This window comes from Mustelus asterias, unplaced genomic scaffold, assembly GCF_964213995.1.
Source record: "Mustelus asterias unplaced genomic scaffold, sMusAst1.hap1.1 HAP1_SCAFFOLD_992, whole genome shotgun sequence".
NCBI lineage: Eukaryota > Metazoa > Chordata > Chondrichthyes > Carcharhiniformes > Triakidae > Mustelus > Mustelus asterias.
In genome coordinates this window covers 17814-38808 of record NW_027590938.1, presented here as the reverse complement: position 1 = coordinate 38808, position 20995 = coordinate 17814, and the positions used below count along the sequence as shown (strand labels likewise).

The 20995-nt window shown below is 49.9% G+C and overlaps 1 protein-coding gene across 1 annotated transcript in view; it reads right to left on the bottom strand.

The window, feature by feature from the left end:
* LOC144487730 (rho guanine nucleotide exchange factor 12-like) overlaps positions 1 to 20995 on the bottom strand; it is a 136846-nt gene that overhangs the window by 100349 nt on the left and 15502 nt on the right. The window lies entirely within an intron of this gene.

Sequence of the window (20995 nt, the reverse complement as noted above, 5' to 3'; positions counted from 1 at the left end):
AATCGAATACGTCACTCTCCATCTTGATGAAGAATTCTATCATGTTATGGCCTCTCATTCCCAAGGGATCTCACACAACTCAATTGCCAATTATTCCTTTCTCATTACACAATATCCAGTCCAGAATGGCCTGCTCTCAAGTTGGCTCCTCAGTGTATTGGTCCAAGATATTATCCCATACACACTCCGGGAATTTTTCCTCGAAGGTATTGCGACTCATTTATTTGCCCAATCTGCGTGCAGTTTAAGTTCACCTAGAATTACAGATGTTCCTTTATCGCATGCATCTCTAATTTCATGGTTAATATCATTTCCAACATCATCACTGCAGTTTGGATGTTTATATACAACCCCTACTAGTGTTCTTTGCCCTTTCGTGTTTCTTAGCTCTACCTTATAGATTCCACATCCTCCCTTAGTATGGTTAATTTCCTCTTTAACCAGCGATGCAACTCCAACGCATTTCCCATTTTGACTGTCCTTCCTAAATACTGAATACTCCTGGATGCTGCACCCACCAGTACTTTGCTCCAGTGTTATGCAGTGAGAGGTGTGTCCCCACCAGTACTGTACCCCAGTGTTACACAGTGACAGACCCGTCCCCACCAGTACTGTACCCCAGTGTTATACAGTGACAGACCCATCCCCACCAGCACTGTACCCCAGTGTTATAGTGACAGACCCGTCCCCACCAGCACTGTACCCCAGTGTTATACAGTGACAGACCCGTCCCCACCAGTACTGTACTCCAGTGTTATACAGTGACAGACCCGCCCCCACCAGTACTGTACTCCAGTGTTACAGTGACAGACCCGTCCCCACCAGTACTGTACCCCAGTGTTATACAGTGACAGACCCGTCCCCACCAGTACTGTACCCCAGTGTTATACAGTGACAGACCCGTCCCCACCAGTACTGTACTCCAGTGTTACAGTGACAGATCCGTCCCCACCAGTACTGTACTCCAGTGTTATACAGTGACAGACCCGTCCCCACCAGTACTGTACTCCAGTGTTACAGTGACAGACCCGTCCCCACCAGTACTGTACCCCAGTGTTATACAGTGACAGACCCGTCCCCACCAGTACTGTACCCCAGTGTTATACAGTGACAGACCCGTCCCCACCAGTACTGTACCCCAGTGTTATACAGTGACAGACCCATCCCCACCAGTACTGTGTTCCAGTGTTATATTGTGACAGACCCGTCCCCACCAATATTGTACCCCGTGTTATAGTGACAAACCTGTCCCAAAGGGGAGCGGGAGGGAGGTGGAAGCGGGAGGGAGGTAGGAGCGGGAGGGTGGGTGGGAGCGGGAGGGGGAAGAGGCTGAGGCTGAGGGGGGCCGGTGGGGGAGCTTGGGGCAGGCTGGGAGAAAGAGATAAAGAGGATAAAGAGAGAGAGATAAAGAGTGACAGAAATAAGGAGGGAGGAGAGAGATTCGTGTTGCAAGTTAATACTGAAAGTGGGAGAAAGAACCCCCAGATGGAGAGGCAGTCACTGGGAGGTTCTCTCTCTCTCACACATCAAGCTGATATTTCCTGCACAGAATCAATTTCGGCAGAAAGCTGCCCATTTCCTGCCTGACTGGGTGCTGCAGGCAGAGAGGTTGGCATGCTGCCCACAGCGTGGGCCAGCAGGACATGTACAGGCCCAGGACTGTCAGCAGGCGGGCCAGGCAGCAAGCACACGCACAGCTGCTGCCACCTGTGTGGACAAGTGTTCACACAGAGTCCTGAACACCCTGCATTTCCCAATAACAAAATACGTTGATTTAAATACCGCCTTTATCACCTCAGGATGTACCAAAAAGCCATCATAGCCCTCTTACACCTACACCTTCGCCAACAAGAGTTCCCCATCCCCCTATCCTGAGAATACTGCAGCGACTAACTCCTCCCTACTTCTAAAAGCCTGTCCATTATCTACAAGGCACACAGAGAGGTTTAGTATGCTCAAGAATACTCAGCATGGCTTTGTCAAGGGCAGATCGTGCCTTACGAACCTGGTGGAGTTCTTCGAAAATGTGACTAAACACATTGACGAAGGGAAAGCGGTAGATGTGGTTTATATGGATTTTAGCAAGGCGTTTGATAAGGTCCCCCATGCAAGGCTTCTAGAAAAAGTGAAAGGGCATGGGATCCAAGTGGCTACTGCCCTGTGGATCCAGAACTGGCTTGCCCAAAGGAAGTCATGATGTGGAGATGCCGGCGTTGGACTGGGGTAAACACAGTAAGAAGTTTAACAACACCAGGTTAAAGTCCAACAGGTTTATTTGGTAGCAAAAGCCACACAAGCTTTCGGAGCTCTAAGCCCCTTCTTCAGGTGAGTGGGAATTCTGTTCACAAACAGAGCATATAAAGACACAAACTCAATTTACATGAATAATGGTTGGAATGCGAATACTTACAACTAATCAAGTCTTTAAGAAACAAAACAAGGTGAGTGGAGAGAGCATCAAGACAGGCTAAAAAGATGTGTATTGTCTCCAGACAAGACAGCCAGTGAAACTCTGCAGTTCTAGGCAACTGTGGGGGTTACAGATAGTGTGACATGAACCCAATATCCCGGTTGAGGCCGTCCGCGTGTGTCGAGGACGGCCTCAAGGGCGGCACGGTAGCACAGTGGTTAGCACTGCTGCTTCACAGCTCCAGGGTCCCAGGTTCAATTCCCGGCTCGGGTCACTGTCTGTGTGGAGTTTGCACATTCTCCTCGTGTCTGCGTGGGTTTTCTCCGGGTGCTCCGGTTTCCTCCCACAGTCCAAAGATGTGCGGGTTAGGTTGATTGGCCAGGTTAAAAATTGCCCCTTAGAGTCCTGGGATGCGTAGGTTAAAGGGATTAGCGAGTAAAATATGTGGGGGTAGGGCCTGGGTGGGATTGTGGTCGGTGCAGATTCGATGGGCCGAATGGCCTCCTTCTGCACTGTAGGGTTTCTATGATTCTATGAACTGTGCTCAGTTCTGGTCGCCTCACTATAGGAAGGATGTGGAAAAGATTGAAAGGGTGCAGAGGAGATTTACAAGGATGTTGCCTGGATTGAGTGGCATGCCTTATGAGGATAGGCTGAGGGAGCTCGGTCTTTTCTCCTTGGAGAGACGAAGGATGAGAGGAGACCTAATAGAGGTGTATAAGATGTTGAGAGACATAGATCGGGTGGACTCTCAGAGGCTTTTTCCCAGGGTGGAAATGTCTGCTACGAGAGGACACAGGTTTAAGGTGCTGGGGGGTAGGTACAGGGGAGATGTTAGGGGGAAGTTTTTCACACAGAGGGTGGTGGGCGAGTGGAATCGGCTGCCGTCAGTGGTGGTGGAGGCGACTCAATAGGGTCTTTTAAGAGACTCCTGGATGAGTACATGGAGCTTAATAGGATGGAGGGTTATAGGTAGCTCTAGAAGGTAGGGATGTGTTCGGCACAACTTGTGGGCCGAAGGGCCTGTTTGTGCTGTAGTTTTTCTATGTTCTATGAGTGTGATGGAATACGCTCCCCTAGCCTAGATAAGTGCAGCTCTGATAACAGAGAAACTAGAAGGAGTCGGCCATTCAGCCTTCGAGCCTGCTCCGCCATTCATTTTGATCATGGCTGATCATTGAATTCAATATCCTGATCCCCCCTTCCTCCCATATCCCTTGATCCCTTTTGTCCCAATAGCTACATCTAATTTCTCCTTGAAATCAGATAACGTTTTGGCCTCAACTATTTTCTGTGGTAGTGAATTCCACACATTCACCACCCTCTCTGGGGAAAGAAATTTCTCCTCACCTCAAAACTCAAGCAGCTCAACACCGTCCAGCACAAAGCAGCCCCGCTTGATTGCTGTCCCATCCACCACCTTCAACTTTCACAACACGCACACCGACGCACAGGGGCAGCCGTGTCTCCTCTCTATAATATGCACTGCAGCAACTCATCAAGGGTCCTTAGGCAACACGTTCAAACCCACCACTGTTACCATCTAAAAGGACAAGGGCAGCAGATACCTGGGAACACCATCATCTGGAGGTTCTCCTCCAAGCCGATCACCATCCTGACTTGGAAATATATCGGCCATTCCTTCACTGTCGCTGGTCAAAATCCTGGAACTCCCTCCCTAACAGCTCTATGGGTGTACCTACACCTGAAGGACTGCTGCGGTTCAAGAAGGGACAGCTAGGGATGGGCAATAAACGCTGGTCTAACCAGCAATGCCCATAACTCTCAAACTAATCAATGGCAGCTCCTTCAGAATTGCGGGCTCTCACCCAGATCATTCCCTACTCACATGACCCCCCCTCGCTGACCCACACTGACTCCCAGTCTGTCACCTTCCCCCCCCCCCCCCCCCCCAAACTCACTTCAATTTCACACTCTCATTCCTGTGTTTCTATGGATAAAGCTCTTGGGGCAAAAGGGATCAAGGGATATGGGAGGAAGGGGGGGGGATCAGGATATCGAATTCGATGATCAGCCATGATCAAAATGAATGGCAGTGCAGGCTCGAAGGGCCAAATGGCCTCCTCCTGATTCTAGTTTCTATGGGGGCAGAACAGGGCAGCAGATTATCGGGGGGTGAGGTAGGAATGTGGGGTTACGGTTACAATCAGATCAGCCATGATCTTATTGAATGGCAGAACAGACTTGAGGGGCCAAGTGGCCTACTCCTGCTCCTAATTTGAACATATGTACATTCATACATTGACCTGAGAGGCCAGGAAGGGTGTTGGGGGGGTTAAATATTGCATGCAAAAAGCAGTGTGGCACTTCCTCAGTCCTGGCACTGGGAGAACGTGAATGACTTTCTCCCTTGCAGTTAATTAAGGAAACTGTTGGAAATTTGGGCTCCAAATATGTGCGGGCTAGGTGGATTGGCCATTATAAGTTGCCTCTTAGTGTCGGGGGATTGGGGGGGGTAAATATGTTGGGTTAGGGGAATAGGGCCAATTGTTGTTGGTGCAGACTCGATGGATCAAATGGCCTCCTTCTGCACTGTAGATTCTATGATTCTAAACAAGTGGGGGGGGGGGTTAAATCTCAGTGGCTCCCCCCGTGACACTGGCGATGGAGCTCGGAGAATCCCTACATGGAATCGCCACAGTGCAGAAGGAAGCTATTCGGCCCATCGAGTCTGTACTGACCACAATCCCGCCCAGGCCCCATCCCACGCCCGATCCCCGTGGCTAATCCACCAAACCCACAATTCGTTGCACACCAAGCGGCAACTTAGCCCGGCTAATCCGCCTAATCTGCACATCTTTGAACTGTGGGAGGAAACCGGAGGAAACCCACGCAGACACGGGGAGAATGTGCAAACTCCGCACAGGCAGTGACCCGAGGCCAGAATCAAACCCGGGACTCTGGCACCGTGAGGCAGCAGTGCTAACCGTTGTGTCACCGTGCCGCCCGAGAGGCCCAGCATCAGTGTGCTGGCACAAGCAAGTTGGTACAACTGCAGCGGGCAGTTAACCAGAATGGCACCAGGACGGGAGTAGTTAAACTGGTGGTGCAGATGGGTTTCCGAGTCCCTTCAGTCTACAAGATTAAGGGATGATCCAATTGAGATGCATAAGATCATTCAAGGATTTGACAGAGAGGCGAGCGAGGAATCATTTGCTCCGGCAGGTCTAAATACAAGAGGGCAGGTCGATCAGGCTGCTTCCTGTGAAAGGGCAGTGGAAATCTCAAACTCTCCACACTCCCCCTCACCTACAAAAAAATGCTGAAGAGGCTGAGGTGTGAGTTGCAAATGTCAAAAGTGAGACTGGCAGCTTTTTTGGGGGAGGTAAGGGTGTTCAGGACAAGCAAACTAAGGGGGGTAGATGGAGTTACGATACAGATCAGCCATGATCTAGCTGGATGGCAGAACATTAGATGGGCTGAATGGCCTCCTCCTATTCTGTCATTAAGCTAGATCATGTGTAACAGCCGCGAGGGAGTGAATGGGCCTCCTGCTGTTCCTCTGAAACCAACTTGAGGGGCTGAATGGCCTGTTCCTCTATAACTGGCTTGAGGAAGTGAATGGCTTCCTCCTGTTCCTATGAACTGGTTTGAAGGGGCTAAATGGGACTGCTCATGTTCCGGTGTGACAGGCTCAAGGGGCTGAATGGCCTCCTCCTGTTCCTGTGTAACAGGCTTGTGGGGCTGAATGGCCTCTGACTGTCCTTGCGTAACCAGCTTGAGGGGCTGAATGGCCTCCTCCTGTTCCTATGCAATAGGCTCGAAGGGCTGAATGGTCTCCTCCTGTTCCTGTGTGACAGGCTGGAGAAGGGGCTGAATGGTCTCCTCCTGTTCCTGTGTGACAAGCTGGAGAAGGGGCTGAATGGTCTCCTCGTGTTCCTGTGTGACAGGCTGGAGAAGGGGCTGAGTGGCCTCCTCCTGTTCCTGTGCAACAGGCTCGAGGGGCTGAATGGCCTCCATCACACCCTAAATTGACAGAGCCAGCTGCCCTTAGTAACGGGGGCACAGGAATTGAGAACGGTCTTGCAAGATGACAACAGGAAGTGAGCTTTTTGCAGACAGGAAGTATACACAGAGTATTTTTTCTGATATATTCCAGATGTAGGTTTTATTCAAACGGAACTGGGCGAGGTGCGAGGCAGCATTTAGCTGAAGGGTGGTTTTGGCACAAGCTCGTAACCACACAGGCGCACATAGGAACCACAGGTAAATGAGGCCCTCAGCGAACTGGCTGCACATTGTACTCAATCACCTCGCACTACTTTGCAATATCCTCCCACTCCACCACAGGAGCTGCAAGAAGTCAAATCTACAGGAAGCCATGTTGTGTCTCTCGCCAAGCTTACTTCAGCAGCATCTCCCAGCCCCAAGACCGGAGCAACACCTCCAAAGCCCCACCATGCTGACCCTGACAAATGATGAGCCAGCCTTTAGCACCACTGGGTTCACATCTTAAAGCTCACTCCCTCCCAGCATCTTCACCACACCAACTACAGTGGCTCCAGGAGAACAGGGGGAGCAGAGGCGTGGCACGGTGGCTAGCACTGCTGCCACACAGCACCAGGGATCTGGGTTCACAATGCAGAAGGCGGCCATTCAGATCATCAGACCTGCACCAACTCTCCAACAGAACATCTCATCAAAGCCCTATCCCCATAACCCTACACATTTCCCATGGCCAAACCCCTTGGCCTGCACATCTTTGGACACTAAGTAGCAATTTAGCATGGCCAATCCACTTAAACTACACATCCCTGGAGACGAAGGGGCAATTTAGCATGGCCAATCCACCCAACATGTATATCAGTGAGTTGTGGGAGGAAACCCACGCAGACGCGGGGAGAACGTGCAAACTCCAGGAGAGGGTGGGGAGAGGGTGGGGAGGCAGGGAGGGTCCCTCATGGTAGGTTGGTGCAAAAGGTTGGATCTCATGGGATAAAGGGGGAGGTGGCTAGATGGGTGGAGAACTGGCTTGGTCACATAAGACAGAGGGTGGTCGTGGAAGGGTCTTTTTCTGGCTGGATGCCTGTGACTAGTGGTGTTCTGCAGGGCTCTGTATTGGGACCTCTGCTGTTTGTGATTTATATAAACGATCTGGAAGAAGGTGTAACTGGGGTGATCAGTAAGTGTGCGGACGACACGAAAATGGCTGGACTTGCAGATAGTGAGGAGCATTGTCAGAGGCTACAGAAGGATATAGATAGGCTGGAAATTTGGGCAAAGAAATGGCAGATGGAGTTCAATCCAGATAAATGCGAAGTGATGCATTTTGGTAGAACTAACGTAGGGGGGAGCTATACGATAAATGGCAGAACCATAAAGGGTGTAGATACGCAGAGGGACCTGGGTGTGCAAGTCCACAGATCCTTGAAGGTGACGTCACAGGTGGAGAAGGTAGTGAATAAGGCATATGGCATGCTTGCCTTTATAGGACGGGGCATAGAGTATAAAAGTTGGGGTCTGATGTTGCAGTTGTATAGAACGTTGGTTCGGCCACATTTGGAATACTGCGTCCAGTTCTGGTCGCCACACTACCAGAAGGACGTGGAGGTTTTAGAGAGAGTGCAGAGGAAGTTTACCAGGATGTTGCCTGGTACGGAAGGGCTTAGTTATGAGGAGAGATTGGGTAAACTGGGGTTGTTCTCACTGGAAAGACGGAGGATGAGGGGTGACCTAATAGAGGTGTATAAAATTATGAAATGCATAGATAGGGTGAACGGTGGGAAGCTTTTTCCCAGATCGGTGGTGACGTTCACGAGGGGTCATAGGTTCAAAAGGGGGGGGGGGGGGGGAGGTAGGTTTAACACGGATATCAGAAGGACGTATTTTACACAGAGGGTGGTGGGGGCCTGGAATGCGCTGCCGGGCAAGGTGGTGGAGGCGGATACACTGGGAACGTTTAAGACTTATCTAGATAGCCACATGAACGGAGTGGGAATGGAGGGATACAAAAGAATGGTCTAGTTTGGACCAGGGAGCGGCGCGGGCTTGGAGGGCCGAAGGGCCTGTTCCTGTGCTGTATTGTTCTTTGTTCTTTGAGGGGAGGCAGAGAGAGAGAGAGAGAGTTGCGGAGTATTTTGCAGCCTGCCTCTCAGGAATCTGCTGTGACATTTCTTAATCACTTTGGTGCCAGACTAAAATCGATAACCCTATTCACATTTTCTCTGAAATGAGGAACCTGGGTGGCTGAGGCGACAGGAAAGATAAGGACATGAGTGAGGAGGTTGTGGTTTAGTCAATCACCCAGCTTCAAACGGCCATTCAACCCCTGCAATGTGGGGAATGTGGCAACTGATTAGCGCACAGCAAGCTCCCACAAACGACAACGGAGCAGGCCACTAAAAGCACAGTGACTGAGGGAGCAGGCCACTAAAAGCAAACGGGACAGTACCAAAAAAAAACAAGCCTCCAGCACTGGCCAGAGACTGAGTCCAATCACTCACCCAGTAATTCATCGCCGGTTTCGTCCAAACTTTCATTTTTTTTTGCAAAAAATAGGTAAGAACGGGAGTCAGTCCACCATCCAAACTACAGTACACCCGGATAAAGATCTCTCGCCGGCTCACTGTCAAGGTTTGGCAGGGATGCAATCCTGCCTCCTGCTTGTCATGCAGACGTACCTCACCCTTATAACATCCCCCCCCCCCCGCCACCCACTCACCCTCCTGCTGACCACATGAACGGGGGGGGTCGCTTCGCGGCCTCTCATCCTCTCCCGCCAAGATTGGACGCTCCACGTAACTCACTCCTGGCCTCAAGACAAAGAAGGCGACCCCATTGCAAGCGATTCCCCAGGACACGTTACTCTGATCTCCGGCACACCATGCGTCCCGTCTGCCTCACCTCTCTTCCCTTTCCTTCCAAGTCCACACACACCGCAATCCCCCCCCCCCAACACACACACACACACACACGCCACTTGTCCACAGCTGCCGGCAACTGTTCAGGGATCAGTGCGAAAGATCAGAGATGCTGACTCAATCGCTGAAGGTGTACCCTCCCTCAACAACTCTGATGTGACAAATGTTTTCTTTTCTGCAGTGCAGGAGTGGATGGGAGGTTGGGGAGGGGGTATAATGAAAGGAGGCAGTGTTCAGGGGAGTTGTTGAGGACAGGCTACCAGACCAAGGAAAGTATGACATCAGTGCTCAATAAAACGTTAAAAAACCCACTGGAATCTCCTGAGCCGGTCCCACCTATTGGAGCAGCCGGCGCCCACACTGTGCTCACTGTACTCACAGGAGACACACACACACACACACACACACACACATAGACTTCTTACACAAAGGTGAGCAGTGAGACAGAGTCAGAGACAATTACACACAGGGAGCTGTGAAGGATGGCTCCCTAACTCGGCCCCACTCTCACTGCACACACTGTCCTGTACAACCAGACACAAAAACACATGTCAGGCACACACACACGCATTGGCACACACACAATTATAAACAGACACTAACATGCACACACATGTATGGACATGAACAGATGCATACACACACAATAAGTGCACACACACCTATACATGTATATGCACAAGTGCACACAAATATGATACACACTAGCGCACATCGATATACGCAAGTACATATATACCATATAAATATACACTAATACATATGTACACAAGCACATATACAAACATGTGCATGAATATACACAGATATATACACACACGACACAGAAAATACACACAGTAGCACACATCGACACACACACTAATATATACAATACAAAATACTGTAACACACACACATTTATATACACACACACACGGCCCTCATAGCAAACACACAAATACAAAGGACAGACGACACACACACGACACAGAAAATACCCCATTTAACATGTTTGTCTGCCTATTATTCACTATTTAGAAGAAGGAGACATGTATTTGTGCAGGGCTATTCATGACCACAGGGCAGACTGCCAATTAAGTAATTCTGAAGTGCGGTCACTTTTCGAATCCAGAAAGCAGCAGCTAATTTGGGCACAGCAAGCTCCCATGTACAGCGCTCAGAAAATGTATCCCACAATCCATTTTAATGATTTTGTTGAAAGATCAATATTGGCCCCAGGACATTGGGGATACTCTGCTCTTCATCCAATGGTGGAGTCTTTTACCACCATTTAAGAGGGCAAGCAAGGCATCAGTTTAATGTCTCATTGGACAGTGCAGCACTCCCTCAGTACTGACCCTCTGACAGTGCAGCACTCCCTCAGTACTGACCCTCCGACAGTGCAGCGCTCCCTCAGTGCTGACCCTCTGACAGTGCAGTGCTCCCTCAGTACTGACCCTCTGACAGTGCAGCACTCCCTCAGTACTGACCCTCTGACAGTGCAGCACTCCCTCAGTACTGACCCTCCGACAGTGCAGCGCTCCCTCAGTGCTGACCCTCCGACAGTGCATCACTCCCTCAGTACTGACCCTCCGACAGTGCAGCACTCCCTCAGTACTGACCCTCTGACAGTGCAGCGCTCCCTCAGTGCTGACCCTCTGGCAGTGCAGCGCTCCCTCAGTGCTGACCCTCTGGCAGTGCAGCGCTCCCTCAGTGCTGAACCTCTGGCAGTGCTTGCACATTGGGATGGTGCGAAACGTTACCCTGACCAGTGAGGGACAGTAGGAACGCCACCTGATTTGGCTGCATTGTGGTTCAGGGGCATTCTCCTGGAGACTCGGCTAACTTAATACTGGCTAGTGAAAGCCTTGGGGCCTTCCATGCTCATTGCTCCAAAACAGAGACATTACCCCGTGGCACAGAGCGTGGGAATTCAAATGTTCGCAGGCCCTGAACACTCAGCGAACCCGAAACACACTGGAATCACCCCCATTCCCTATCCAACATAAAACACCAGAATCCCCTACCCCAAACACATTGGGATCCTCAAAACAAGCCCTCCCTCAAAAACGTGGAGATCCCACCTCCCAAACCGACCTGGGATCCCACTGAACACAGTGGTACACACCCGTCCTGATCCCACCTCCCCCAACCTCCAATACCAGACATAAACAAAAGATCCTCCCAGAAACACATGGGACCCTTCATAATACACGGGGCGGGACTGGGAGAAACAAAACCCCCTCAGAAAACACAGAGATCTCCCTCAGAACATACGGGGACCCTCCCCACCCTCGGGGCACATGGGACACACACATTCTCAAAGCACACCCCACCCTGCCCCGTTGCCAACTAACCCCTGCCCACCCGCCATCTCGTCAACATTGCAATGGGGTGTGCCACACTGCCAACTCACCCCCTCCCCGGACATCGACGCCAGACTCCTCCGCCAACCAATCTGTGGCAAGTGATGGTCAGGTACACAGTAACAGCAGCCGGACTTGAACAGAGCCTGGCGAGGAAGGTTGCAGGCTGTGGGGTGCCAGTGGGATGTGTCTAAACAGACACACACAAACACAAGAGACTGGCAAAAGTGGGAGGGGCGAGGCATGCAAAACAAAATATTTATTAAAATACCTGCTTCTCTGAACAGTCTGATAATGAAAGGGCTGGGGAGGGAGGGTGTGAGCTGCAAATACAGAGGTCAATTGTACCCTCAGCCCCATGTTATTCAAATCCTGAAACAAGGATCGCATTGAGGGCCTGGCAAATAGCACAAGCATATCGGTAAATCACAACAAAAATAAATCCACATTCTCCATGACATAATATCCCTTCCGCCGCCTCCATTATCTCCCCATCGATGGGTCAGCTCTCTCAGTTGGTCTTTGACTGTGCCAGGCCAGGTTTGGCCAGGGTCGAAAGCAAGCTGCCTTGACAGAACCAGGAATGGCGAGGCATGTGAAATGAATAATTAAAATAGTCACTATTTCAGTGTTTCGTACTGCACCAGGGGCTGGCGAGGAGGGAGGGTAAGGATTTCAATCGGGCACCTTTAGCCCCTGTTTGAGGTAGGGAGGCATCCAGCACCTGGTCTTTATCAAACCACGCCAGATGGAAAAACATCATGGCGGATGAATGGTTTCCCTCCCTTTGCTGCCGGCCCTGGCTCTCTGGGACTCATTCCCGCCATGGGTAAGAGGATTGCGAGTTCAGGTATTGCTCCAGAGGATTGGGCCCCGAACCAACACTGTCAGAGGGTCAGTACTGAGGGAATGCCGCACTGTCAGAAGGTCAGTACTGAGGGAGCGCTGCACTGTCAGAAGGTCAGTACTGAGGGAGCGCTGCACTGTCAGAGGGTCAGTACTGAGGGAGTGCTGCACTGTCAGAGGGTCAGTACTGAGGGAGCGCTGCACTGTCAGAGGGTCATAGAACATAGAACAGTACAGCACAGAACACAGGCCCTTCGGCCCACGATGTTGTGCCGAGCTTTATCTGAAACCAAGATCAAGCTATCCCACTCCCTATCATCCTGGTGTGCTCCATGTGCCTATCCAATAACCGCTTAAATGTTCCTAAAGTGTCTGACTCCATTATCACTGCAGGCAGTCCATTCCACACCCCAACCACTCTCTGCGTAAAGAATCTACCTCTGATATCCTTCCTATATCTCCCACCATGAACCCTATAGTTATGCCCCCTTGTAATAGCTCCATCCACCCGAGGAAATAGTCTTTGAACGTTCACTCTATCTATCCCCTTCATCATCTTATAAACCTCTATTAAGTCTCCCCTCAGCCTCCTCCACTCCAGAGAGAAAAGCCCGAGCTCCCTCAACCTTTCCTCATAAGACCTACCCTCCAAACCAGGCAGCATCCTGGTAAATCTCCTCTGCACTCTTTCCAGCGCTTCCACATCCTTCTTATAGTGAGGTGACCAGAACTGCACACAATATTCCAAATGTGGTCTCACCAAGGTCCTGTACAGTTGCAGCATAACCCCACGGCTCTTAAACTCCAACCCCCTGTTAATAAAAGCTAACACACTATAGGCCTTCTTCACAGCTCTATTCACTTGAGTGGCAACCTTTAGAGATCTGTGGATATGGACCCCAAGATCTCTCTGTTCCTCCACAGTCTTCAGAACTCTACCTTTGACCCTGTCATCCACATTTAAATTAGTCCTACCAAAATGAATCACCTCACATTTATCAGGGTTAAACTCCATTTGCCATTTTTCAGCCCAGCTTTGCATCCTATCTATGTCTCTTTGCAGCCGACAACAGCCCTCCACCTCATCCACTACTCCACCAATCTTGGTGTCATCAGCAAATTTACTGATCCACCCTTCAGCCCCCTCCTCTAAGTCATTAATAAAAATCACAAAGAGCAGAGGACCAAGCACTGATCCCTGTGGCACTCCGCTAGCAACCTGCCTCCAGTCCGAAAATTTTCCATCCACCACCACCCTCTGTCTTCGATCAGATAGCCAGTTACCTATCCAATCGGCCAACTTTCCCTCTATCCCACACCTCCTTACTTTCATCATAAGCCGACCATGGGGGACCTTAGCAAACGCCTTACTAAAATCCATGTATATGACATCAACTGCCCTACCTTCATCAACACATTTAGTTACCTCCTCAAAAAATTCTATCAAATTTGTGAGGCACGACTTGCCCTTCACGAATCCGTGCTGACTATCCCGGATTAATCCGCATCTTTCTAAATGGTCGTAAATCCCATCCCTAAGGACCTTTTCCATCAATTTACCAACCACCGAAGTAAGACTAACCGGTCTATAATTACCAGGGTCATTTCTATTCCCTTTCTTAAACAGAGGAACAACATTCGCCACTCTCCAGTCCTCTGGCACCATCCCCGTGGACAGTGAGGACCCAAAGATCAAAGCCAAAGACTCTGCAATCTCATCCCCTGCCTCCCAAAAAATCCTAGGATATATTTCATCAGGCCCAGGGGACTTATCGACCTTCAGTTTATTCAAAACTGCCAGGACATCCTCCCTCCGAACATCTATTTCCTCCAGCCTATTAGCCTGTAACACCTTCTCTTCCTCAAAAACATGGCCCCTCTCCTTGGTGAACACTGAAGAAAGGTATTCATTCATCACCTCGCCTATCTCTACTGACTCCATACACAAGTTCCCACTACTGTCCTTGACCGGCCCTAACCTCACCCTGGTCATTCTTTTATTCCTCACATAAGAGTAAAAAGCCTTGGGGTTTTCCTTGATCCGACCCGCCAAGGACTTCTCACGTCCCCTCCGAGCTCTCCTAAGCCCCTTTTTCAGCTCATTCCTTGCTAACTTGTAATCCTCAATCGAGCCATCTGAACCTTGTTTCCTCATCCCTACATAAGCTTCCCTCTTCCTTTTCACAAGACATTCCACCTCTTTCGCGAACCATGGTTCCCTCACTTGGCCATTTCTTCCCTGCCTGACAGGGACATACCTGGGACATACCTGACAGGGACATACAGGGTCAGTACTGAGGGAGTGCTGCACTGTCAGAGGGTCAGTACTGAGGGAGTGCTGCACTGTCAGAGGGTCAGTACTGAGGGAGTGCCGCACTGTCAGAGGGTCAGTACTGAGGGAGTGCTGCACTTGTCAGAGGGTCAGTAGTCAGGGAGTGTCGCACTGTCAGAGGGTCAGTACTGAGGGAGTGCTGCACTGTCAGAGGGTCAGTACTGAGGGAGTGCCGCACTGTCAGTGGGTCAGTACTGAGGGAGTGCTGCACTGGCAGAGAGTCAGTACTGAGGGAGCGCTGCACTGTCAGAGGGTCAGTGCTGAGGGAGTGCTGCACTGTCAGAGGTGGCATCTTTCAGATGGGATGCTAAACCCCTTAAGCAAATTGAAAAGGCCCCACAGCTATGGTTGCAAGGAGAGCTGCCCAAGTTCTCCCCAGTGTTACAGGGCTAATATTTATCACTCAACTAACATCACTAAGAAAAGCAGGTGGGGTTACAATGACACTGCTGTTTGAGAGAGCTTCCTGTGCACATACTGGTTGCCTTGTTTCAACCTTGCCATGACACAGCAGTACCTCATTGGACCTGAAGAACTTTCAGTTGTCCGGAAGCTGTGCAAGGCACCATAGAAACACAAATCCTTTTTTTTTGTAAAAATGGTCTTACTGTATGGCATTGGCTAACAGACCCGAACACCTAAAGTAAAAGTTTATTTATTAGTCACAAGGCTTACATTAACACTGTAGTTACTGTGAAACTCCCCTAGTCGCCACAGTCTGTCGCCTGTTCAGGTCAATACACCTAACCAGCACGTCTTTCAGAATGTGGGAGGAAACTGGAGCACCCGGAGGAAACCCATGCAGACACGGGGAGACAAACAGACAACAAGCCGGGAATCGAACTGGGGTCCCTGCTGTTGTGAGACAGCAGTGCTAACCGCTGTGCTACCCTACCTCAATTTTAAAACTCACATCCACTTCTTCCAAGGTCCTGTTCCTTGCTCACGTACTGTCCTCCAGCCTAATAGCCCCTCACCACATCAGAAGGTAAGAACAGCAGAAGGCCATTCTGCCCCTCTCGAGTCCAAGTTCAATTACGAGGGGGCACAGGTTTAAGGTGCGAGGGGCAAGGTTTAAAGGAGGTGTACAAGGCAGATTCTTTACAGAGACTAGTGGGTGCCTGGAACTCGTTGCCGGGGGAGGTAGTGGAAGCGGATACGGTAGTGACTTTTAAGGGGCGTCTTGACAAATACATGAATAGGATGGGAATAGAGGGATATGGTCCCCGGAAGGGTAGGGGGTTTTAGTTAAGTCGGGCAGCGTGGTTGGTGCAGGTTTGGAGGGCCGAAGGGCCTGTTCCTGTACTGTAATTTTCTTTGTTCTTTGCATCACTTGGTTAGACCGTGGCTGATCTCCGTCTAATGCCCTACCTTGGGAAATGCACATTCCTTAAACCTGACAACGATTTATCAACTTCAGTTTTGAAATATTCAATTAAAACCACAACCCCCACCCCCAGCTCGACAGGTTTTTGTGGAGGTCAGGGGGAGGGGAGATAGTTCCAGATTTACTTTGTGTGAGAAGTGCTTCTTCAGCACCCATGAACGGCATGGCTTTCATTTTAAGGCTCGACCCGCTTGTTCTACACTCCCCCACCCCCCTCCCCCCTCCCAACGACCCCCCTAGCACCACCCTCACCACAGGAAATACTTTTTCTCTATCTATTCCATCAAATCACTTAATCATTTTAAGCACTCCAATTACATCACCCCTTAATCTCTCGACCCCAGGGATTACAAGGCCAGCCTCTCTGCAACCTTCGGTTAATAATTCAGCCTGTGTGTGAGGCCTCGCACCATTCAGGCGACACTGCCGGGTCCACAATCTGCTGCTTAATCTCTCCCACTTGCCAGGTCAGAGTGAGATTGGCAATCGTACAATGGCAAGGGGACAATTTCCAACTTCACAAAATCTCAGAGGGCCGCAGAGACCTCTTGAAGTCCTCCAACATGCATAGCCAACAGGACTTGGAGCTGAAGACAAAGGCCCCTGAGCCTGCGCATAAGGGCAAAAAGTCAAAAATGGGCGCAGAAAGCCTGGGAGAAGCGAGAGAGGGAGAGCATAAAGAGAGAGGGAGGGGACAGGGCGAAGTTAAAAACAAAGTTCCCAGTTGGGGAAGAAGGCCACCTAGGAGGTGTGCCTCAAACATTTCTACAGTATAGAAGTGTGCCATGGCAGCTAAAAGGTTGCTCTACAATTCTCCCCCCGCCCCACCCTCTCTCTCTCACTAGTAGTGGTTAGCACTGTTGCTTCACCGCGCCAGGGACCCGTGTTCGATTCCCAGCTTGGATCACTGTCTGCGTGGAGTTTGCACATTCTTCCTCGGGTGGATGGAGCTATTACAAGGGGGCATAACTATAGGGTTCGTAGTGGGAGATACAGGAAGGATATCAGAGGTAGGTTCTTTACGCAGAGAGTGGTTGGGGTGTGGAATGGACTGCCTGCAGTGATAGTGGAGTCAGACACTTTAGGAACATTTAAGCGGTTATTGGATAGGCACATGAGGCACACCTGGATGATAGGGAGTGGGATAGCTTGATCTTGGTTTCAGATAAAGCTCGGCACAACATCGTGGGCCGAAGGGCCTGTTCTGTGCTGTACTGTTCTATGTTCCCGTGATTGCATGGGTTTCCTCTGAGTGCTCCGGTTTCCTCCCACAATCCACAGATGTGCGGGTTAGGTGGATTGGCCATGCTAAATTGCCCATGGTGAAGGGGGACTAGCTAGGGTAAAGGCATGGGGTTATGGGGATAGGGCCTGGGGGCGATTGTGGTCGGTGCAGACTTGATGGGCCGAATGGCCTCCTTCTGCACTCTAGGAGTCTATGATTCTTTCAGACACTCTTTATAAAACAGTTGCTTTGACTAAGCATCTTGGTCCCTGCCCCAAAGTCTTCTTTCACAGCTCGATGCCAAACTTTGGTCTGATTCCTGACACTTCATTAAACGGACGGAAATACAAGTTGTTGCTTCAGGCCCAGTCATCGAGTGCCCGTGGAAGTCATTACCCAATAGGAGGAGGCAACAGCAGCTCCCACACACGGACGGAAGTGGACGAGAGAGAGGAGTGTGGGGGAAAATCTGCAGGAATAGCAAAAACAACAAATTCCACCCTGTGCTGCAGATAATTCCAACTAATCCCCGCTTGAGATTGGGTTCTGCCTTCTGCTTCTGACTCCCTCCACATCATCCCTCCAAGTAAGCATGATCGCACACGCTCCTTCCATCTAGAAAGTTCCTTCCTCGCCCCACTCTCCACCCCCCCCCCCCCCCCCCCGTTTTGCTTCACCTGCCATTAAATTCTGGAGAAAATAAGACTGACTCATCCCAGGCTTGCTGCTGTACACTGCAAAAGGGCCCCTGACAAGTAGGCCCGAGGCCTTGTCAGCACGGTAACCACACACCCATGGGGGATGTCAAAAATGTAAATCGCAGGAGGAGGCTTTCCGGCCCGTCACATCTGCGCCGTCCCCCCTCATTGATGGAGACAGAGGCAAAGTATTCATTCAGGACCAAACCCATGCCTTCCGTCTCCACGCACCTCCTTGGGTCTCTCATCGCTCTTACTCTTTCCTCATTCACCATCTTCGCTTTCCTCATGTTTTTATAAAATGCCTTTGGGTTTTCCCCCGATTTTACTCACCAACACTTGTTGAAACCCTCTCCGTGCTTTCCTGATTCCGCTATTAACTTCACCGCTGCACTCTCTACACTGCTCTGGGCTTTTGGAAGCATGAATCTCTTGGCAGATGGAAAAAAGCTTTGATGGTGTCGGTGGAGGATGGGCTGGAGGGTGGGTGGTTTATAAATGTGGGCATCCCAGAGTTCCGCTTAAATGGGAGATGTTTGTTTGGAATAGCATCAGAGTAGCACGTACATGCAGAGGTTCATCAGCGAGATCTTGCTCCAGTTCAAACATTGGGCTCGGGGTTGTGAAGCGGTGAACCCTGGGATTACCCTAATTTGTGGCAAATCAATTAACCAATTAAAACAAATTGAATTAACAGAGGAAGAAATTAAAGGGGCAGCCCCTTAAAGAGGTACTGCCTGAACCAAAAAGAGCAAATCATTAGTTAAACTTGAAACATCAAGTCAAAATGTGATTTTGAGCCCCCTGCGGATCTACACAGCACGGAAAACCTGGCGGTATGAAATCGTGAGGGGCATCGATAGGATGAACGCACATCGTCTTTTCCCCAGGGAAGTGGAATTGAAAACTAGAGGGTCTCAGTTTAAGGTGAGAAGGGAAAGATTTAAAAAGGACCTGAGGGGCAACTTCTTCATGCAGAGGGTGGTGTGTATAGGGAATGAGCTGCCAGAGTAAGCGATAGGGGCAGGTTCAACAGCAACATTTAAAAAGCATTTGGATGAGTACATGGATGGGAAAGGATTAGAGAGACAGAGTCATAGACGTTTACAGCATGGAAACAGGCCCTTCGGCCCAACTTGTCCATGCCGCCTTTTTTTTTAAACCCCTAAGCTAATCCCAACTGCCCGCATTTGGCCCATATCCCTCTATATCCATCGTACTCATGTAACTATCTAAATGCTTCTTAAAAGACAAAATTGTACCCGCCTCTACTACCACCTCTGGCAGCTTGTTCCAGACACTCACCACCCTCTGTGTGAAAAAATTGCCCCTCTTGACACTTTTGTATCTCTCCCCTCTCACCTTAAACCTATGCCCTCTAGTTTTAAACTCGCCTACCTTTGGGAAAAGCTATTGACTATCTCCCTTATCTATGCCCCTCATTATTTTATAGACCTCTATAAGGTCACCCCTCAGTTTCCTACGCTCCAGAGAAAAAAGTCCCAGTCTATCCAGCCTCTCCTTATAACTCAATCCATCAAGTCCCGGTAGCATCCGAGTAAATCTTTACTGCACTCTTTCTAGTTTAATAATATCCTTTCTGTAATAGGGAGATCAGAACTGGACACAGTATTCCAAGTGTGGCCTTACCAATGTATTGTACAATTTCAACAAGACGTCCCAACTCCTGTATTCAATGTTCTGACCGATGAAACCAAGCATGCTGAATGCCTTCTTCACCACTCTGTCCACCTGTGACTCCACTTTCAAGGAGTTATGAACATGTACCCCTAGATCTCTTTGTCCTGTAACTCTCCCCAACGCTCTACCATTAACTGAGTAAGTCCTGCCCTGGTTCAATCTACCAAAATGCATCACCGTCGCATTTGTCTAAATTAAACTCCATCTGCCATTCGTCAGCCCACTGGCCCAATTGATCAAGCTCCCGTTGCAATCGGAGATAACTTTCTTCACTGTCCACTATGCCACCAATCTTGGTGTCATCTGCAAACTTACTAACCATGCGACCTATATTCTCATCCAAATCATTAATATAAATGACAAATAACAGTGGACCCAGCACTGATCCCTGAGGCACACCGCTGGTCACAGGCCTCCAGTTTGAAAAACAACCCTCTACAACCGCCCTCTGGCTTCTGTCAAGAAGCCAATTTTGTATCCATTTAGATACCTCACCCTGGATCCCGTGAGATTTAACCTTATGCAACAACCTACCATGCTGTACCTTGTCAAAGGCCTTGCTAAAGTCCATGTAGACAACATCAACTGCACTGCCCTCATCTACCTTCTCGGTTACCCCTTCAAAAAACTCAATCAAATTTGTGAGACATGATTTTCCACTCACAAAGCCATGCTGACTGTCCCTAATCAGTCCTTGCGTCTCTAAATCCCTGTAGATCCTGTCTCTCAAAATATCTTCCAACAACTTACCCACCACAGATGTGAGGCTCACTGGCCTGTAGTTCCCAGGCTTTTCCCTGCAGCCCTTTTGAAACAAAGGCACAACATTTGCCACCCTCCAATCTTCAGGCACCTCACCTGAGACTATCGATGATTCAAATACCTCTGCTAGGGACCCGCAATTTCCTCCCTGGCCTCCCACAATAGAGTGGACATGGGAAGGCTGCAGTAGGAGAGACGAGGACCTGAGGGCACAGCCTCAGAATAAAGGGACGTCCCTTTAAAACTGAGATGAGAAGTAATTTCCTCCCTAGCCTCCCACAATGTCCTGGGATATACTTCATCAGGTCCCGGGGATTTATCTACCTTGATGCGCTTTAAGACTTCCAGCACCTCCTTCGCTGTAATATGTACACTCCTCAGACATCACTATTTATTTAACTCAAC